This window comes from Malania oleifera, chromosome 8 (assembly GCF_029873635.1).
Source record: "Malania oleifera isolate guangnan ecotype guangnan chromosome 8, ASM2987363v1, whole genome shotgun sequence".
Lineage (NCBI taxonomy): Eukaryota > Viridiplantae > Streptophyta > Magnoliopsida > Santalales > Ximeniaceae > Malania > Malania oleifera.
The window spans coordinates 75,307,446-75,321,590 of record NC_080424.1 but is presented as its reverse complement, the minus strand read 5'-3'; positions in this window follow the sequence as shown (position 1 = coordinate 75,321,590).

The following is a 14,145-nucleotide window of genomic DNA, read 5'->3' as shown; positions in this document are numbered from 1 at the left end:
TGAATGTGGTCGACCGAACCTCTTGGGTTGACAAAATTTTTACCGTAGTTAAATAGGCTTAATTTTCATTAAACATAATTAAACCATTTTTCAAAATACCCTTGATGTCCCCAGCGGTTATATTTTCAACAAAAACTATATATACCTCGTCATTTGCTAAGATTAGGAAGAGATTAACATATCGAGTAGCAAGTTTTTCTCTAAAAAATTTTATTGGGTTAAATCTTTCATTGTAACATCCTCAAAATTCTTACCATTTATATATATATATATATATATATATATATATATATATATTTATATCAACATCCATACCTAAGCAACGGAAACACAAATCATATAACCATTTATATATATGCTATACAATACCAAAATCCAGTATATAACAACCATAGTCATACAAAACAAATTCCTCCAGCATCATCTTCCCCAAAAATACAAAACTCCGTCAAAAACTCACCCTATAACTAGGGTAATCTAAATACTCTCTATCCGCGAGCCTAATCTGTTCGCCTCGCTGTCTCACTTGAAAAATGGTAAAGTAATGGGGTGAGTCGATGCTCAATAAGTGGAAATATGCTATTACTAGTGTGTGGTGACCAAGTCATAAAATTATAATAATAGTATTCAAAAACTGTATAATCTGGCGATTCTGTACAACACATGCATAATAACTTAAAACATTTGTATCATTTGAACTTTCTATCATTCATAGTGCTACATCATACTATATATAATAAAAGTTGTAAAATTGTATACATATACATAACTGTGTTCTTTCCCTAAGACTCTGTATGTCATGATTTGACCCCTTATGACAGGGTTGTACAGCCCGTAGGTGGGACTTAACCTGGTCGGCCCTCCAGGTAAGTCACTATACTTTACACTACCTCAACCCGGCCAAACTACATACTCTCCTAGGCGCAGGACTGGCTGCTACCTCGTCAAACTAACCCCCTCCATCCAGTGAACTGGGGAGCTGCATACTCTCCGAGCACGGTTGACGGTACCCACACACTATCTGAGATATGTGGTTGCACTCTATCTATATCTAACAATGTTATCGTGTTCTGTATTCTGTGTCTGTACTGCATCTGTCTGTAATCTTTTCACAGGGATCTGATACTATATATATATATGTACTATACTCTTTATACTGTTTTCATTATATTTCAAAAATAACCATAACACTATATTACTGTATTGTAAATACTATAATATCCGTAGCATCTTGATGTTATAACTGTGTAATCAATCTGTACTTTCTTTCTATATAATGTGTCTGTACTTTCTTTCCATATAATCCGTCTCTACTTTCTTTCTATATAATCTAAGTATTATGGCATTTTGGGAAAAACATAACTTTCTATATTCACTGTATACACTGTTTTGAATAAATATTTGTATACTGATATATATATATATATATATATATATGCAAATTATGTCTGTATAAAATCTGCAATTATCTTACTATATCTGTATAATTTGAAAAACTGAAAAACTACATAAAACTTCATGTCAATATCATATACTCAGGTCACACATGTTTTAAAAATTCATATCCTGTATAATATCTGGTATACATGCATACATATATAATATTTCTGATAACATAAGTAAATTTCCTAGCATAGCATATTTCCCTTACCTTAACTTTGAAAAGCCCCTATAAAATTCTAGCTCTATACCCGCAGGGTTCCTAACTCAACATCCTGAAAACAAAATCCCCCAAAACAAAATATCAGTATTTTCTTACCTACAACATTTCTCATAACTAAGGGAAAGACAAATACTGAATAAAATGTCTTACCCTAAGATTGAGACGAAATCTAAACTAACTTTTCCAACGATCAGCTCCAGCAGACTTGCAAAGAACTTTGTCAGGAGAGTTGTGGTAGCCTCAGATCTTCGATCTGGTGAAAAACGGGCCTGAAAATGAAGAGAGAAGTGGGAGAGACCGTATGAGAGAGAGAGAGAGAGAGAGAGAGAGAGAGAGAGGAGAGAGGAATGAGCACTGAAATTAGATAAAAATATGAGTTTTTCACTATTTATAGGGCCAGATTCGTTGACAAGACACGTCACCTCGTCGACAAGTCCTTTAGTAATTTCGTCGACAAACCTTACCTCCTCGTTGATGAAATTCAGACTGCCCAAAACCCCTCTTGGTATCTTCTCATCAACAAAACTTGTCTTCGTCGACGAGGTCCTCTTATGCCTTCGTCGATGAATCCCCTGTGTTCGTCGACGAGGCCCCTGGAAATTTTCTTCCTTTTAATTATTCAAATAATATTATTATTCAAGTTGTTACATTCTCCCCTCCTTATAAAATTTCGTCCTTGAAATTTACTATTTGTATCTCCATACTCCATCATTCCCTACAGGAAAAAGATCTACTTATTTTATTTCCTGCCCTCACTTGTGGCGGAGGAATACCGTGGTTACATTTATGTTCTGAGAAATTACACATATAAGACTAAAAACTATCTACTAACTAAAATCAATACATGTACCTGCAAAAGAAACTTATCTAACTATTATACTTTACCTGAGTACCTCTATACCTCTTGGAACAACTACGGGTATTTCTGTCTGATCTGCTCTCGAGCTCCCAAGAAGCTTCCTCTATGGCGTGATTCCTTCACAAAACTTTAACTAATTGTATTTCTTTAGTGCGTAAAGTCTGAACCTTCCTATCCAAAATCTGTATTGGTACTTCTTCATATGCCAATGAATCCTTAAGCTCTATCTCTACATAGCTAACGATGTGGCATGGGTCTAGGACATATTTCCTTAACATGGCAACATGAAACACGTCATGAATTCGAGCCAAAGCTGGCGACAAAGTTAGCTTGGAAGCAATTGACCCTATTCTCTCAAGTATCTTAAAAGGACCAATATACCTAGGGCTCAACTTGTCCTTCTTTCCAAACCTCATAACTCCTTTCAGAGGAGCTATCTTCAAAAATACTTGATCTCCCACATCAAATTCCAACTCTCAACGACGAGTGTCTGCGTAGCTTTTCTGCCGACTCTGTGTTGTACTGATTCTTTCTCTAATTAATCGGATTTTGTCAGACGCCTGTTGTATTATCTCGGGACCCAAAACTCGCCTTTCACCTACTTCATCCCAGAAAAGAGGAGAATGACATCTCCTGCCATATAATGCCTCGTAAGGTGCCATGCTGATGCTAGCCTGATAGCTATTATTGTAAGTAAACTCAACTAACAGCATAAACTGAATCCAACTGCCTCCAAAATCAAGCACACAAGCACGAAGCATATTCTCTAGTGTATGAATTGTTCTCTCAGTTTGACCATCTGTCTGGGGATGGAAAGCAGTGCTAAAAGCTAACTGTGTACCCATAGCCTCCTGAAAACTTTTCCAGAATTGTGAAGCAAATCGAGGATCTCGGTCGGAGACTATAGATACTAGCACACCATGGACGCGAACTATCTCCTGAACATATATCTCTGCCAACCTGTCCATGGAATAACCAATTTTAATAAGGATGAAATGAGCGGTTTTCGTCCAAACAATCAATAATCACCCAAATCGCATTCAGTCCCTGTCGCACTGATGGTAACCCCGTAACGAAGTCCATCGAAATGTGGTCCCATTTCCATTCTGGAATGAACGGTGGCTACAACTATCCTATCGGTCTCTGGTGCTCGTCTTTAACCTGCTGACACATCAAGCATTGCTAAAAAAATTTGGCTATCTCCCTTTTCATTCCACTCCACCAGAAATACTCTTGCAAGTCCCTATACATTTTAGTACTACCGGGATGGACCGTGTATAAGGATCTGTGAGTCTCCTCCAGTATAGTTCTCCTCATCTCAGTATCTGCAGGAACACATAGCCTAGTATGGAATCGTAGAGCTCTGTCATCTAATATACTAAACTCCTCTCCCCGACCATCCCGCACTCTAGCCATCACCTCTGCCAACTCTGCATCATCGCCCTAAGCTATTTTAATCCTCTCGTATAGTGTAGGCTGAACCACTAGAATGGCAATAACTGCCTAAGGACTCTTCTCTACCAATTCTATACTAAGCCTCTCCAAATCCATCAGAATTGAGTGTTGAATCTCCATAGCTTCCAATACGGGTCCCCCCGATTTCCTGCTCAGAGCATCTGCCACTACATTTGCTTTTCCTAGGTGGTACCTTAGGTGGTACCTAATCGTGCAATCATAGTCTTTAATAAGCTCTAGCCACCTTCTTTGCCTCATATTGAACTCTTTCTGGGTAAAGAAATATTTCAGGCTCTTGTGGTTCGTGAAAATCTCGCACTTTCCACCTTATAGGTAATGCCTCCAAATCTTAAGAGCATACACCACTGCAGCAAGCTCTAAGTCATGGACAAAATAATTCTTCTCATATTCTTTAAGCTACCTAAACGCACATGCAATAACCTTACCGTGCTGCATCAACATGCATCCAAGACTCTTCAAAGATGCATAACTGTATATTACAAAATCGTCCCCCCCTGATGGAATAGCTAATATCGGAGCTGATACTAATCGCTGTTTTAACTCTTGAAAACTTTGCTCACAGTCATCAGTCCATTCAAATTTTATATTTTTTTTCGTAAATCGTGTTAATGGACCTGATAGCCTGGAGAAACCATCTACAAAACACCAATAATAACCTGCCAATCCCAGAAAACTCCTAACTTCCTGAACATTTCCTGACCTTTCCGAACTCACCACTGCCTCTATCTTATTCGGATTAATTGATACTCCTGCTTCTGAGATCACATGGCCGAGAAAAGTAACTTGCCTTAACTAGAACTCACATTTTTTGAATTTTGTATATAATTTCCTATCCCTTAATACCTGCAACACTAGTCTCAAATGATGGTCGTGCTCCTCGAAACTTCTTGAATAGACCAGTATATCATCGATGAACACAACTACAAACTGATCTAAGTATTGATGGAATACCTGATTCATCAAATCCATGAACACCGCTGGTGCATTAGTTAACCCAAATGGCATCACTAAAAACTCGTAATGTAGTAATCGGGAAAAAAATAAAATTTTTTAAAAAATAATAATAATAAAATAATAAAATAAAATAAATTAATTAAATTAACAAGTAAAATGAATAGTATGATAAGGAACAAATATATATATATATATATATATATAAATATTAAAGCATGTATATATATATATATATATGTGTGTGTGTGTGTGTGTGTGTGTGTGTATATAAGTAAGTTATTATGATATACATTTAATATATAGGTTAAAGGTATATATATATATATATATATATATATATATATATATATATATATATACATAAAAGTGTGAAAGCTTCTTCAAGAAGCTTTACTTTAATTAATGATTACTATATATAAAATATAACTCAAGCTTCTTCAAGAAACTTGCTTGGATTTTTTTTGGAAGTGCTCTCTCTCTCTCTCTCTCTCTCTCTCTCTCTCTCTCTCTCTCTCTTCTACGACTCTCTCTCTCTTCGATTCTGGGCTAGTTTTACGCCGAATCGACAAACCAAAGCCACCACAACGCTTCTGACGAAGTTCTCTACAAGTCTGCCGGAGCGGATCGTCAGGAAAACGAAGTTGGATTTCATCCCAAATCCAAGGTAAGGCTTTATATTCAACATATGGATTTTTGACAATTGAAGAAAGTGATATACGCGTAAAAATATTGAACTTTAATACTGAAAATTTTCAGTTCCAGGATGTTGATTGGGAACGTTGGGAATCATCCCTAAGTTGAGGTAAGACTTTTTAAGTCGAATTTGATTTAGTGGTAGTTATAGAAAATGTTGTACGTACGAAAATACTAAACTTTAATTCTGCAAGTTTTCATTTTCAGGGTGTTGAGTTGAGAACCTTGTGGGTACGGGGAAGATTTTCTTAGGGGCTTTTCAGGAATCAGGTAAGGGGATAAACTAAGCTAGTTTTGTTTTGAGAAAATGTATGTATATATATATATATGTAGCATCTGGTTTCAGGAAAAATAAATATATTTATATATATGATTTATATTTGGAAAATACTGTTTAAATGATGATATGTTGAATACGTAGAAAATTTGTTTAATGTGACATGAGTATAAAAATGTTGTGAAATACTGTTTTTTTTTTTTTTTTGGAATGGGGACGATATCAATTTCTATAATGGAAAACCGGCGTACGGGCTGAGATATTTTTATATGTATATGTGATTTACCGGCGTATGGGCCGTGCTATGTGGATGAGATTTGCCGGTGTACGGGCCGTGCTATGTGGTTTGCCAGCGTACGGGCTTTGCTATGTGATTTACCGGCGTACGGGCTGAACTACGATAAAATGTGTAATACCGGCGTACGGGCCGATGATTTTCATGATACACGTATATATGTGAAATGATATGATTGATGTGAAAATAAATGATATGAGATATTTATGTATCATGGTTTTAGTATATGTATATGATATTAGAACCTGGTTGGCTTGGTCTAGGCTAGCACTTGCACGGTACCGTTGCTATGTGTCCATGGTCCTCGTGATCATGATATCTGTATTAACACCGCTGTACGGAGTGGTGTGAGATTGGATGGTCGATGTGGTTATTTTCAAGAAGTGTGCTGTTATCGCCCCTGGTGTACGGACCAATCTGGGTAGACCCATCGGACCTACAGACTACTGTTTGACTTGGCAGTGGTCGACCAACTATTGTCAGGTCCCGCCTTTGAGCCACACAACCCAGTTATGTGGGGGTAATATATGACAACAGCCAGCTAACCTGCTAGGATTGTTTTTATGTTATTATTATTATTATATGAGATGAGAAATGTTTATGAAAATGCCGTATGTTCTGCCATGTTTTGATATGCATATGTTTTCCGAGATTTGATAAACAGTATTGAATATGTTATGTATGGTATATGTTGAACACAGAATACTTATGTTGCCACACACTGGTATTAGTTTATTTCCCTTACTGAGAGGTGTCTCATCCCTAAATCTTATACATTTTTCAGGAGCCCCTAATAGGAGAGCGGGAAAAGCCCCGCTGATCTAGATCAGTTGTTTGCCCTCTTTGGAAGGGTAAGTTTTTGGTAGGGACAGTTAGGTTTTATGGGGATTGTCTCTAGATTTCATTTTTGAGATGTATATACTGTGAGATAGTAATTGTAGTGACTCTGGTATGTGTTATGCACATTATGATAAGATGTATATGATTTTATACTTTCTGCTGCGTAGGCTTCTGCTGTATGTTTTGTTATATCCCTGGTGCCCACGGGCCCAGGTGGATTGTGACCTGCTGAGTTGGAATGTATAATGTGATGATAATTTATTTATATAAAAAAAATATATATGTGAAAAAGGAGCAGGTCGTTACAGTTGGTATCAGAGCCTAGGTTACTAGGTTCTATAGACTTTAGAGTGCAGTAGGAACAATACCTGAGTTTAGGAAATAATTTGAGGTTTTGTTCTATAGTCTAGAGGCAGGACTTCCATGGTAGTTTCTGTGTTTTTCCTGGGGTGACGATTTCAGGAAAAGCATTGTAAGCTATTGTCGGGTTGTGTTCCTTGAATGTAGGACTGGGAATTAACAATGAGTTAGAAATGTTGAGATGAGTGGTGAGGATAGGTGGGTAAATTATGAGGATAGGATTACTGAATTGCAACTTCTAATTTCCAGGATGGATCTAGAAGAAAATAGTGCCCATGCGAGTGGCAGTGATGGAGCAGGACCATCAGGTGCAGCTAGGACCGACTCTAATGCGGTATTACATAGCGTGGCTTAGCAGGTTATGGCTGAGATTGCTAGGAGCTCGAGGGAGCAGAGTGGTCCATCTACAGGTCATGGGTGCACTATAAAAAAATTTACAAAGATGAATCCTCCGGCGTTCTCAGGTGGAGTTGATCCTGTAGCCGCTGAGAACTGGATGCAGGAGATTGAGAAAATCTTGGCTGTGCTGCAATGTACTGAGGAACAGAGGGCCCTCTTTGCCACCTATAAATTGACAGGAGAGGCTGAGAGGTGGTGGAATGCAGTGAGACTATTAGAACAGCAGAGGTTGACTCCAATAGCTATGACATGGGACCGGTTTAAAGATCTGTTCTTTGACAGATATTTTCCAGCTACTGTGAGGGAGGCTAAGGTAGAAGAGTTCCTGAGCCTGAAGCAAGGACAGCTATCCGTCCAGCAGTATGCAGCACGTTTTATCTAGCTCTCTCGATTCGCCCCTACATTGTTCCTGATGAGGTGAAGAAGGCGAGGCAGTTTGAAAAAGGCTTGAGGCAGAGTATATTTAGGCAGGTGGTGGTGCTGCGGATCCAGGACTTCGCTGAGTTGGTTGACAGGGCGGCCTTGGCAAAGATTGGTGAGCGTCTTGATGCGGATGAGCCGGGACAGAAGAAGAGATCTGCATCTACAAGCTACCAGCAGGGTCACAGGCCGGTTCAGTGGAGGAGAGGTAATCATGGTAGAGGGCGGAGACAGGAGTCGAGAGGACGCCAGGTGCAGATAGGGCAGGGTCCTCCAGTTTGTCAGACTTGTGGTAGGAGACACTGGGGAGAGTGTCGAGCTGGTGGTGTAGTGTGCTACCGCTGCGGTAGATCGGGACATATAGTGCGAGATTGTCCTACCCCACCAGATGCAGCTCCGGTGTGCTACCGTTACGGTAGATCAGGACATATAGTGCGAGATTGTCTTACCCCACCAGATGCAGCTCCGGTGTGCTATCGCTGCCGTAGATCGGGGCACATGGTATGAGATTGCCCTACTCCACCAGATGTAGTTCCAGCTCCTAGACCATACCAGGGAGGTTATCAGGCACCACGGGGGGGGGGGCCAACAGAGGAATACAGCTCTAGCCAAGGTGTTTACTCTGACGCCGGGTAAGGCTGAGGCGTCAGGTGACATGGTGACAGGTATGGTCATTATGCTTTCTTTTAAAGTTATTGCATTATTTGATTCAGGAGCTACACACTCGTTTATGTCATTGGGGTGTATTAAATTATGTGAGGCTGAAACACAATCATTAGATATTGAACTTTTGGTATCTACACCGACTGGGTCTGTAGTGAGGTATGGTAGGGTACTCCGCGACTGCCCAGTAGAGATTCAGGGGAAAACATTGTCTGCTGATTTGATAGTGTTAGACATGCATGGGTTTGACGTTATATTTGGCATGGATTGTCTAGCAACTAATTTTGCCAACATAGATTGTTGTGCACGAGAGGTGATATTTAGACCCCCGGGGGAAGCAGAATTCAAATTTGTAGGGTCGCATGTACAATCCCCGCCTTAGCTAGTTTCAGCTATTCAGGCCAGGAGACTACTGCTGAGTGGTTGTCAGGGGTTTGTGGCGGTTGTGAAAGAGATGTCAGAGAATGAGTCGAAACTTGCTAGCACGCTTTTAGTGAAGGAGTTTATGGATGTTTTTCCAGATGAGTTACTAGGCTTGCCACCTGACTGTGAGGTGGATTTCTCTATTGATCTACCTCCAGGTACAGCGCCGATTTCTAAAGTACCTTATCGAATGGTGCCAGTGGAGTTAGCAGAATTGAAGAATCAGTTGCAAGATCTGCTAGATAAGGGCTTCATACGGCCCAGTGTATCTCCGTGGGGAGCTCTAGTTTTATTTGTGAAAAAGAAAGACGGGACTATGAGGATGTGTATAGACTATAGGGAGATAAATAAAGTGACAATCAAGAAGAGGTATCCTCTACCTCGTATTGATGATTTGTTTGACCAGCTCTAGGGTACACGGGTGTATTCGAAGATTGACCTCAGATCTGGCTACCATCAGGTGAAGGTGAAAGCAGAAGACGTCTCAAAGACGGCCTTCAGGACTAGATATGGGCATTACGAGTTTCTAATGATGCCGTTTGGTTTGACGAATGCTCCTGCGGTATTTATGGACTTGATGAATAGAGTCTTCCACCAATACCTAGACCAGTTTGTTGTTGTTTTTATTGATGATGTACTAGTCTATTCTAGGAACTATGAGGAGCATGAGACGCACTTGAGGCAGGTTTTGCAGACACTTCAGGAAAAGAAGTTGTACGCCAAGTTCAGTAAATGTGAATTTTGGCTGGAGAAGGTCGTGTTTTTGGGGCATGTTATATCTGGAGACGGTATTTCTGTGGATCCTAGCAAGATTGAGGCTGTAGTGAATTGGGCTAGACCGAGAAATGTCCACGAGATCAAGAGTTTCTTGGGGCTAGCAGGCTATTACCGTCGTTTTGTTGAGGGATTCTCAGCTTTGTCAGGGCCCTTAACACGACTGACGAGGAAGAATGTTAGATTTAAGTGGGACGATAGTTGTGAGAAGAGTTTTCAGGAGCTGAAGCAGAGACTATTCACAGCACCAGTGTTGATCATCCCATGTGGGGGTGAAGGGTATACCATTTACAGTGATGCGTCCTTGAAGGGACTTGACTGTGTATTAATGCAGCATGGCAGGGTAGTGGCGTATGCATCCAGGCAATTGAAAGAATATGAGAAGAACTACCCTACCTATGATCTTGAGTTCGCTGTAGTGGTACACGCACTGAAGATTTGGAGGCATTACCTATACGGTGAGCAGTGTGAGATCTTCTCCGACCATAAAAGTTTGAAGTATTTCTTTACGTAGAAAGAACTGAATATGAGGCAGAGAAGGTGGTTGGAGCTGATTAAGGATTTTGATTGTACCATCATTTATCACCCAGGGAAAGCAAACGTGGTAGCTGATGCGTTGAGCAGGAAATCCAGGGAGCCAGTGTTGGCGGCTATGGGGATCCAGCATCTAATCATAATGGATTTGGAGAGACTCGGCATAGAGTTGGTGGAGAGTGATCTCCCAGTATGTATTGCCAGCCTAGTGGTACAGCCTACCCTGCAGGAGAGAATTAAAGCTTCCCAGAAGGAAGATCCAGAGCTAGTGAAGGTGATAGACAGAGTACAAAGTGGGCAGGGGGCGGAGTTTAGTATTGCAGATGACGGAGCTTTACGGTTCCGTTCTAGATTATGTATTTCTGCCGATACTAAGATCAGGAAGACTATTCTAGAGGAGGCTCACAAATCTTTGTATACAGTTCATCCCGGTAGTACGAAGATGTACAGAGATCTGCAAGAGTCATACTGGTGGAGTGGTATGAAGAGAGAGATTACCAAGTATGTAGCGCAATGTTTGACGTGCTAGCAGGTAAAGGCTGAGCACCAGAGACCGGCAGGGCAGTTGTAGCCGTTATTCATCCCAGAGTGGAAGTGGAATCACATATCGATGGACTTCGTGTCAGGACTGCCGACGGCGTTACATGGTCATAATGCCATCTGGGTGATTGTTGATCGATTGACAAAGACCGCCCACTTTATTCCCATCAAGATCAGCTACTCCCTCAGCCATTTAGTGTAGATTTACATTCAGGAAATAGTACGTTCTCATGGTTCTCATGGGGTGCCTGTATCTATTATGTCGGATCGAGACCCACGATTCACATCACGATTTTGGAGGAGTTTGCAGGAGGCTCTGGGGTCTCAGTTATCGTTTAGTACGGCATTCCATCCTTAGTCAGACGGGCAGACTGAGAGGACGATACAGATATTAGAGGACATGCTCAGAGCGTGTGTACTAGACTTTGGGGGTAGTTGGACTCAATTCATGCCATTAGTAGAATTTGCGTATAATAACAGTTATCAGTCTAGCATTGGCATGGCACCATTTGAGGCTCTGTACGGTAGGAGATGCCGTTCTCCTTTGTTCTGGGATGAAGTGGGTGAGCGGCGAGTAGTGGGGCCAGGGCTGGTTCAGCAGGCATGTGATAAAGTTCGTCTTATCAGGGACAGGATCAGTGTAGCTTAGAGTCGACAGAAGAGTTATGCCGACCATCGCCGCAGGAATTTAGAGTTTGACGTAGGTGATCACGTATTTTTGAAGATAGCTCCGATGAAAGGGGTTATGCGATTTGGGAGGAAGGGTAAACTTAGTCCTAGGTTTATCGGTCCATTTGAGATTCTTAATAAAGTGGGACCGGTAGCCTACAGGCTAGCTTTGCCACCTGTATTGTCCAGGATTCACAACGTATTTCATGTTACTATGTTGAGGAAATACGTCCCAGACCCTTCTCATGTCATCAATTATGATGAGTTGGAGCTTAGTGATTCACTGGGATATGAGGAGGTACCAGTACAGATTCTGGATAGGAAAGTGCAAGAGCTACGTAACAGGACGATTCCTCAAGTAAAATTCTTGTGGAGGAATCATGCAATAGAAGAGGCTTCTTGGGAGTCTGAGGAGCAGATGAAGTAGAGGTATCCGCATTTATTTCAAGAAATCTGAGTGATTAAATGTAAATAGTTAAGTAGTTTTCTGTTGCAGGTACATGTAATGGTTGAATAGTGTCGTACTTTAGTTTTGGGAGAATGGTTTTCTTTTGTATATGCAATCTTTCAAGACTCGAAATGTAACCACGGTATTCCTCTGCCATAAGTGAGGGTAAGTAATAAAATGAGTAGACCCTTTTTCCTGATTAAAGGATGGTGAGTTATGGAAACAGTAAATTTCGAGGACGAAATTCTTTTAAGGGGGGAGGAATGTAGTAACCGGGAACAAAATAAAATTTTAAAAAATAATAATAATAAAATAATAAAATAAAATAAATTAATTAAATTAACAAGTAAAATGAATAGTATGATAAGGAACAAATATATATATATATATATAAATATTAAAGCATGTATATATATATATATATATATATATGTGTGTGTGTGTGTGTGTGTATATTTATATATATAAGTAAGTTATTATGATATACATTTAATATATAGGTTAAAGGTATATATATATATATAAGTGTGAAAGCTTCTTCAAGAAGCTTGCTTGGATTTTTTTGGAAGTGCTCTCTCTCTCTCTCTCTCTCTCCTACGACTCTCTCTCTCTTCGATTCTGAGCTAGTTTTATGCCGAATCGACAAACCAAAGCCACCACGACGCTCCTGGCGAAGTTCTCTACAAGTCTGCCGAAGCGGATCGTCAGGGAAACGAAGTTGGATTTCATCCCAAATCCAAGGTAAGGCTTTATATTCAATATTTGGATTTTTGACAGTTGAAGAAAGTGATATACGCGTAAAAATACTGAACTTTAATACTGGAAATTTTCAGTTCCAGGATGTTGATTGGGAACGTTGGGAATCATCCCTAAGTTGAGGTAAGACTTTTTAAGTCGAATTTGACTTAATGGTAGTTATAGAAAATGTTGTACGTACGAAAATACTAAACTTTAATTCTGCAAGTTTTCATTTTCAGGGTGTTGAGTTGAGAACCTTGTGGGTACGGGAAGATTTTCTTAGGGGTTTTTCAGGAATCAGGTAAGGAGATAAACTAAGCTAGTTTTGTTTTGAGAAAATGTATGTATATATATATATGTAGCATCTGGTTTCAGGAAAAATAAATATATTTATATATATGATTTATATTTAGAAAATACTGTTTAAATGATGATATGTTGAATACGTAGAAAATTTGTTTAGTGTGGCATGAGCATAAAAATGTTGTGAAATACTGTTTTTTTTTTTGGAATGGGTACGATATGGATTTCTATGATGGAAAACCGGTGCACGGGCTGAGATATTTTTATATGTATATGTGATTTGCCGGCGTATGGGCCGTACTATGTGGATGAGATTTGCCGGCATACGGGTCGTGCTATGTGATTTGCCAGCGTACGGGCTGTACTATGTGATTTGCCGGCGTACGGGCCGAGCTACAATAAAATGTGTAATACCGGCGTACGGGCCATTGATTTTCGTGATACACGTATATATGTGAAATGATATGATTGATGTGAAAATAAATGATATGAGATATTTATGTATCATGGTTTTAGTATATGTATATGATATCAGAACCTGGTTGGCTTGGTCTAGGCTAGCACTTGCACGGTACCGTTGCTATGTGTCCATGGTCCTCGTGATCATGATATCTGTGTTAACACCGCTGTACGGAGTGGTGTGAGATTGGATGGTCGATGTGGTTATTTTCAAGAAGTGTGCTATTATCGCCCCTGGTGTACGGACCAGTCTGGGTAGACCCATCGGACCTACAGACTACTATTTGACTTGGCAGTGGTCGGCCAACCATTGTCAGGTCCCTCCTTCGGACCACACAACCTAGTCGTGTGGGGGTAA